At 34.0% G+C, this 7,825-nt stretch overlaps 1 long non-coding RNA gene across 1 annotated transcript in view; it reads left to right on the forward strand.

Moving 5' to 3' along the window:
• Positions 1–7,612, forward strand: part of LOC126163170 (uncharacterized) — a 32,816-nt gene extending 25,204 nt beyond the window's left edge. The window contains exon 2 of the long non-coding RNA XR_007535172.1: positions 3,022–7,612. This is a non-coding gene — a long non-coding RNA (uncharacterized LOC126163170). The remainder of the gene's footprint in view (positions 1–3,021) is intronic.
• Positions 7,613–7,825: the final 213 nt, after the last annotated feature.

A 7,825-nucleotide genomic window follows, 5' to 3' on the forward strand; every position in this document is an offset into this window, starting at 1 on the left:
GAAACGCCGGGACATGACCAGAACATACAATGTGAGCTTTGTGACCATGCTCAGAAATGTAAGACACTGCTGGATACCGCTGAAACATTGCAGTTTATACAGTCCAACCATATTTCATTAATTATAGATTTCACCTCTCCGTATTTAAGAGTAAATTTAATTAACTGATTATTAACTTTGATCGGGACGCTCAACACTCTCACAGTTTTATATGCGTTATCAGCTTTTTATATAGAGACATTATTTTCCAGTCTGTCTTTGTACACAGAGTCACCTACGCTACCCCGCTTCCCCTACATCTTATCAGCCGTCAGCGGACTAAGATATTTCAGAAAGACACAGTAGTTATCAGAATTAATTTCGTTGTGTGTACAGAATGATCATTTATTGCAATTAGCTCCGTTAGCGAGACGTAGATTTACGGGGCGTTAGGTTGAACCGGAAGAGTTTCCTTCTCAAATGAGAACACCGGAGTATTTTAGGGTATGGTGTCAGCTATTTTCTTCAGTGGCGAACAATATTCGGTCACAAGCGAGATTTCTCCAAAACACGGAGCGTGGATCAGATGACCACACTAAAAAGACTATTCACCGTGTTGACAGCCGGAGCCGGAATGCTCCACACGGCTGTCGCAGACGAACTTGTTTGCTGCTTGTTGAGATATTTTGTTTGTCAGTTAACACAGTTTAACGTTGAAATGTTAATAATATAACTACATTTTAAATTAATTTTGAGATCGATCCGAATTATTAGCGTTGTTTGGTTGCTAGCCAAAGATACTACGCGCTATGACACTAGTACGCCTATGTTGTAATGGTGATGGTTCTGGTATTCCACTAGCAACAATGAATTGCAGTCTTCAAAATTTTGGCTTCCTTTAACGTCGAGCAAAACTTTTCTGATCTAAGATAATCTCTGTGATTACAATAACTCAATGAGTGACGCTGAATCGCCTATAGTGCAGAAGGAATCAATAGTGTTTGGTTAGTGCTGTGTATGAAACGCTTGTATCTCGTTATCGGTCATTACCATCGTGGTGGTGGTGGTGGTGGTGGTGGTGATGGTGGTGTGTGTGTGTGTGTGTGTTGCTTTTTGTGGATATCATGTGTGATGAAATACGAAATAAAAGGGCCAGATACAAGATTTTGGATCCAAACACAACAACAGAGTCGAACAAAGTGAACCAAACAATTGATGCAGTTGCCTGGCAACGGCGGTCGGTTTGGGCGTCACGTTGAGCGCTCTGATTGGAGGAAACCAACTCCAATCCGTGAACTGTCAACTGTCAAGTAAATTTAATTCGACTATAGTGCCCAATAATGCCAAATAATCTGCAAAAGAGATCTTTGTAAAACTGATAAAACATCAAAGTTAACTAAATGGTCTGAACTGCTTAGGAGGAAAGCTGCCAGTAGATTGGTAAAGTCAATTGAGTTATGGATGTGATGTGAGCATCTTTGTTTCAATGGTCTCAGCAAAGAAGCTACATCAAAGTTAACTAACTGGTCATAACTACTTAGGAGGAAAGCTGACAGTATATTGGTAAAGTCAATTGAGTTATGGATGTGATGTGAGCATCTGCATATCAATGGTCTCAGCAAAGAAGCGATATGTCTGGCTAAATCATATGTAACAGCTTCAGTGTTACTCACTTTTGAATGTAAAGGTTGACTTTCATTACTAATTTGTGGAAGGCCTTACTGTCTTCACACAGCACAACCATGTGGTCTTAACCTCTTATTGATCTATTGAGGGAAGGAGGGGATATTCAGGAATATGGAAGTTTTAAGTCGCACGTATAGGGTCGTAATCAGTCCTCCTGTTATGACTTAGCAGGACATCTTGCTTGCAGGTAAATGCTCATATAACATCAGTAACTCCGCTGACTTTATCAATATACTGGCGGCTCTCCCACTAAGCAGTTTACTTAGCTTTGAGGTTGTATCACTTTTTACAAAAAAAGTCCATCTTGCAGATATTTAGACACTAATTGATATTACATTTCACGTGGACATTCCTGCTTTGTTTCAGCACAATCTTTCTTCAACCTATTCAATGTTCAACGAAGAATATTCTGAAGAGACTGATGGCGACGGCATGGGCAGCCCTCTGTCTGTCTTGGTGGCCAACCATTTAATTGAGGACTTCAAGAAGAGAGGGTTTGAATCAGCTGCCCTTAAACCAACCGTATGTTGAAAGTATTTGCGCGATACCTTCATAGTGTGGCCTATTGGAGAAGAGAGATTAATAAAGTTTCTGTTTCTTGGGTTCATTGTGCAACTAGAGGAATATGGTTGTCTGCCGTTTTTGGATGCCTTGATTAGAGAAAATAGTGATGGCTCTCTGGGAAATTTTATTTATCATAAGCCCACTCATGCTCATCTGTGTTTACGAGTGTCGAGTTGTCGTCATCCTTCACAAACTATGAGTGTGTTTAGAACAATTGCGCACAGAGCTCACAATGTGTCAGATATAGACAGTTTGCCTAAAAATCTCTCCCACCAAAAGAAAACTGATATTCTACCCTGCATATTAGCAAACAAATATCAGTTAAAACCAATAACTAGGAAGTGTATAAAGAGAAAAACATGCAGATATATCGTTTAAGACAGTAAGAACCCTCCATTAAATTCAGGTGAAATTGGTTTTCCGCCCACCATATGAGGTTGCAGATCTTCTGGGGTCAGTGAAGGGCTTTTTTTAATTGTGGATGGTCCTCATTTACAACGTATCTTGCCAGTGTGGTATGGTTTACACAGGTCAGACGACATGCACCGCGAAAGAGCGCTGCGCTGAACATCAATGCTGCACTCGCCTTTTGCAACCAAGCAAGCCCACTATTACTGAACACTATATTTCCAGTGGTCTTCAACGGAATATTATAAATCAACGATTCTGCACCAGAGCAACATCTTTTTGGGACTCCATTAGGAAATAATCCGTGGACATACCCCTGAAAATTTTTAAATTCACAATATTATTGACGTTATTAAAAGGAAAATCCTTCTTTCTTTGTTTCAGGAACTGAATACAAGATAGGTGAAGTTCTGCCACGAGATACAGGAACATGTCTGGAATGTGTGTGTGATTCTGAAGCAAGGGTTACCTGTTCACCTAAAAACTGTGCAAGCCATGACGATTTCCATGCCGCCAACAGCCTTGACATGTTTGATGTTGATACATTCTAGGACTACTATTTGCCTAATATTCTTTCAGATAGCCCACATATGTAGTGCTATAAAGTGTGTATGTTGTATCTGAACTGCCTTTCTGTAAATCTTTCAACAGAGTTAATAAGTGTGTATGTGGTACAATATTGTTCCAGTCACATTATGTGAGTTTAAAATGGCACTAATTTTCAATCTGTACTCCTAGAACATCACTCAGTGTACAATGGATATAGCACTGAGACATGTTCAACTGCCTTATGACATCATTGTATGTAATATATATAATTAATGAATGGTACATACAAATCAGGCACAATTATTCATTCTTTAGCTACTTCTCGAAAATCAGAATGATTAGAAGTATAATTTTCTTCAGAACAAAGGTCTCATCATTAACCAGAAAAGTCATTTACGGCTCATTCCATCAACCAACCATTCACAACAGTAAGGACTCAGACAATGTACACATAATGCGAAAATTCTTCAAAATGTGGTATTATAACAATGGCACATTTAAGTTGCTTTCAGTAAATGGATTGTGAATAAAATCTCTTAAAGCATCAGTTTTGACAATGTATTTTATGTGTACAGACTCTCAGTAACTTTAAGGGGACAGGTAGAGTCAGTCAGTGGTGAAACTATTGTGCTACTGCATAACCTGCAATCTGTTAACTGACCAACATCAGACAGTCTCTACTTCTTATTTTGATAGTGTTCTTTCTATGTTGTCAAATCTCTGAAATGTCTGACAATACAATGCTATAGACAATCTGACGTTTGGCATTTAGCAATGGTGACAGAAAAGACTTATTTCAACATCATAAATGATCATTACAATTTTAATTAATTTCTCAAGTATGTACACATTCTGTAAAGCAACATTTCTTACAATTAAATAAAATTCCCATTTTTAAGAACTTTTTATTGGATAACACCAACATGAAACTAAACACAGGCGATGCAGAAAAAGTGGAAATGTAGCATATGACCTGTTACAACAAAAAGTCTAATATTTACAACTATTATTGGCAGAACTGCTGGTTATGTTTGGATTTCAAAGTTTTCGTTGAAAATGCTTATTCATAATCAGTCATACAACTATGGACTTAATTTTGTCACTGTCACTTGATAATTAAACTTTTGAAAGCAACTGTATCATTTGTCTATGACATTAAAACCAACTGATAGGTACATCATTTTCATGTGTATTCCAAAAAAAATGTATTTTATACAGTGTTACAAAGTGTTTTGACATTCACAGTATGTTTTCGTTTGCAAGCATCGTTACTCTGAATTTTTTAATGATAAATCATCACATAAACATGAAAATATAGAAAATAAAGTTTTAATTAGCTTTACACTTATAGCAGTCATGTTCACTACTCTGGAACTGTTTCTTCGTCAGGAATGGTACTAAAACCAAATACATCTAATTTTCAAAAATACTGTGCTGTTAGTTCACAAAGATTTATTACCAAGTTAACAAACACAGTTACAGTTTCTTCATGATTTTCCAGAGTTCATCATTTCTATTACTTGTTCCACACACCAGTATGCAAAAGTGCGACATGGAAATAGAGTAATACTATTTTACATTTGTCAGTATAAAATAAAAAACTATTACTATTAGACCTATTTTACCAAGTAGAGAAAGGAAAGACAAAAGGACCAAATAGACTTCAGAATTATTTTGTTATATGGAAAGTGAGGTACATTTGAAAATAGGACGTTTATACCATACCATAACAAACTTAAATTAGATCTTTTCCATATACTTCTTTTGTAGAATATTAACAGTACTAGAAATAAGATCCAAATTCTGTTTTAAAGTGCAATCTGAGAAGAAAAGTTGTTGAAGATACTGAAAACCCAGAAATATTTATCGTGAAATCTTTACAGTGTCTGACTTTTGTGCCAAATGTTTACCAGTAGTATAAAAGTATAAGGTAGTGTTTTCTCAAAATGAATGTTCACTGCATGATGAAACTGGACACACTCACTGAAGCATATGTCATCTTTAAAAAATAGACTTTTATCAATATCATATTTGAACAGAATTACTACATTTAGTTCTCCGATCACATGATGATATGCTTTTAATGAAACACTTTTATTAAAATCCAAGATTTTCGCTGTATTGGTGACTTCACAACGTCACAATTCTTCAAACAGCAAATACGCTTCAAAAATACAATTTAAACAAAAAATGTTAGCATTTCAGAGATCTTGACTTTGTTGCAGTTCCTGAAGAAACAATAATACACATCATCAGCAGTTCATATTTTCAGTGAGAGCAACAATGTAGCGCACATGCTTGAGGACAATATCAGTGAGGTAGTACTTCATTGATTCACTGGACTAATTTGCAGTTTATCTTCAAGTACTACAAGCATTTATACACATTTTATTTTGTGTAAATAGAAAATATTTACAAACTTGTATAATACCTTAATCAAAAAAATGCATTTAGAATATATAACCTCTGAAAGCTACATTTGACTTAGCTGAATGCACAGATTTTACTTATAATGCTGTAAATATGTCTCCTACAGAACTTTTCCAGCATAAAAATAGGCGTTTCGCAGCTTTAAGGAAGATTTTAATTATGATAAAATACAACAATGTAAAATACATGTAGACACATGAAAAATGCAGATACCATTGGTGACAATTATTTTTTAGAACTTTAATGTAGACATCAGTAGCAAAAAGCTGCTAACAATCATAAATGCAATTTACAGATAACTTATCAAAGATTCTGGTTTAAATTTCAGTTTTAGAAAAAATACCAGAAATATTGAAGAAGGTAAATTTTTTGCTATAAACATCACATGGACTTCTCAGATTATGAAGTGATATATGTACAAGTTGGGAAAACTGATTTTCAAGAAAGTAAAGGACTTTTAAAGTATTACACTTCATTGTTTTAGATACTTTGTGATATGCGTACTAACATATATACACTATATGAACCAATCATACATAGTTCAGTATGACAACAATATGTTTCATTTCAGGAGATATAGCTTAACAAACATCATTAATAGCAAAATGACTAAGAGTCAACCTAATCATTAGCTGTAGCATGAAATACTTAACATAACATTAAGTTATTTATGTACAGCCAGATACTCAAGAACTAATCCCCAAATATTTCACATTCTCTTAAGAGTTGATAGATGAGTTTGTGAATTCTTGTGTATATGATATCATTAATTCAATTGGAGAGTTTTTATCCAAGGCTATACCAGTGTGCTACATACTTATTAATGGTTGTTAATTGTTTACTGGAAGAGATTTATAAATACTAAATGATGGAGTTAACATTTCTTAGGACAGATTTCCTGCATTTCATTCAATGTGAGATATGTGAAGAAATGATTAATGTGATGATATTTATATGACATAGAGCAGTGATAAGAAGTCATTTATTTTGTTGATGCCTAGTAATTTAGAGCTGTCTCTTTTGATATTGAATAAAAACAATAAACTCTCATTGGTGCAGATTATTTTAAAATAAAAGGTAGAGACATCAGTGAATCATTCTTTAGCAACAGTATTGATGCAACATTATGATCACTCATATCATTCATGTGAAGGTAGATTTAGGAATAATTCGAAAAGAAAACAATATTATATTTGAAGTTGGTGTTACTGGTGTATCTACTGCTCTTCGTGAGCTAGCCACTTGTCATATAAGACATATAATTTGTATATAAAATGTACAAGTTATTAGCATGCAGTCCTTGATTTTTATAAAGATATATAAAATGATTGAAGATAACTACAGAAAATTATTATATATTTTCAAATATTTTATTATCCTGTGGTAGTATGTCAGTTTACTGTAACCTAGAAGACAGAATTTTTTTCTTTTGTAGAAAAAAAAATTTCAGAATCAGTGCATAATTTCGTTTATATACCAATAGTTAATGTAAAAGATTAATTTAATAAAAAGTAAGAGTGAGTGATACTTTTTCATTTAAAGGGAGTGTACTGAAAAATATAAGTAACTTAATAAGTAAAATATGTAGCTGTAGAAATTATTTCATGTAGTTATGATGCATATATAACATGCAAATATAACAACAGTCTATGTACTCTCAAAGTATGGAATCAAAAAACCACTTTGTAATGCTAAAATTGCTTGACATTCTGTCTTTCATACAATAAGCAGCACCATGTTAAAACTTCTTCAATTGTACATTATAGTATTATGTCCATTGCTATATTATGTTCCTGCAAATAGTGTTGGTAATGTTATGAGAGGCACTAAGTAACTGTGAAGGAATTGTGACATTATAATGTAATCCAGATGTCTTCCATAATTCATAAGTTGCTGCTATTGTATTATCTTTCATTAATATGTATATTACGTTTTACACAATGTTTCCAGACTTTCGATATTGTAACACTACTGAATAAACAAGTTTTAAAGCTGATACACATTTCATAAGCAAATGCAGTGTGCAGTTGTTAGTGCACATTCATCATTCTAAGATAGGTATTGTCTTCTTCTCCTGCAAGATACTACAAGTTTTTAATGAATATATATTTCAATGTGACACTTTTGACTGAGGTTTCATTTTTCACTAGTAACTAAAATTCATTGATTTAAATCTTAACCATCAAAGTTTTATGCAGAAGTACCTCAT

This window comes from Schistocerca cancellata, chromosome 2, assembly GCF_023864275.1.
Source record: "Schistocerca cancellata isolate TAMUIC-IGC-003103 chromosome 2, iqSchCanc2.1, whole genome shotgun sequence".
Taxonomy (NCBI): domain Eukaryota; kingdom Metazoa; phylum Arthropoda; class Insecta; order Orthoptera; family Acrididae; genus Schistocerca; species Schistocerca cancellata.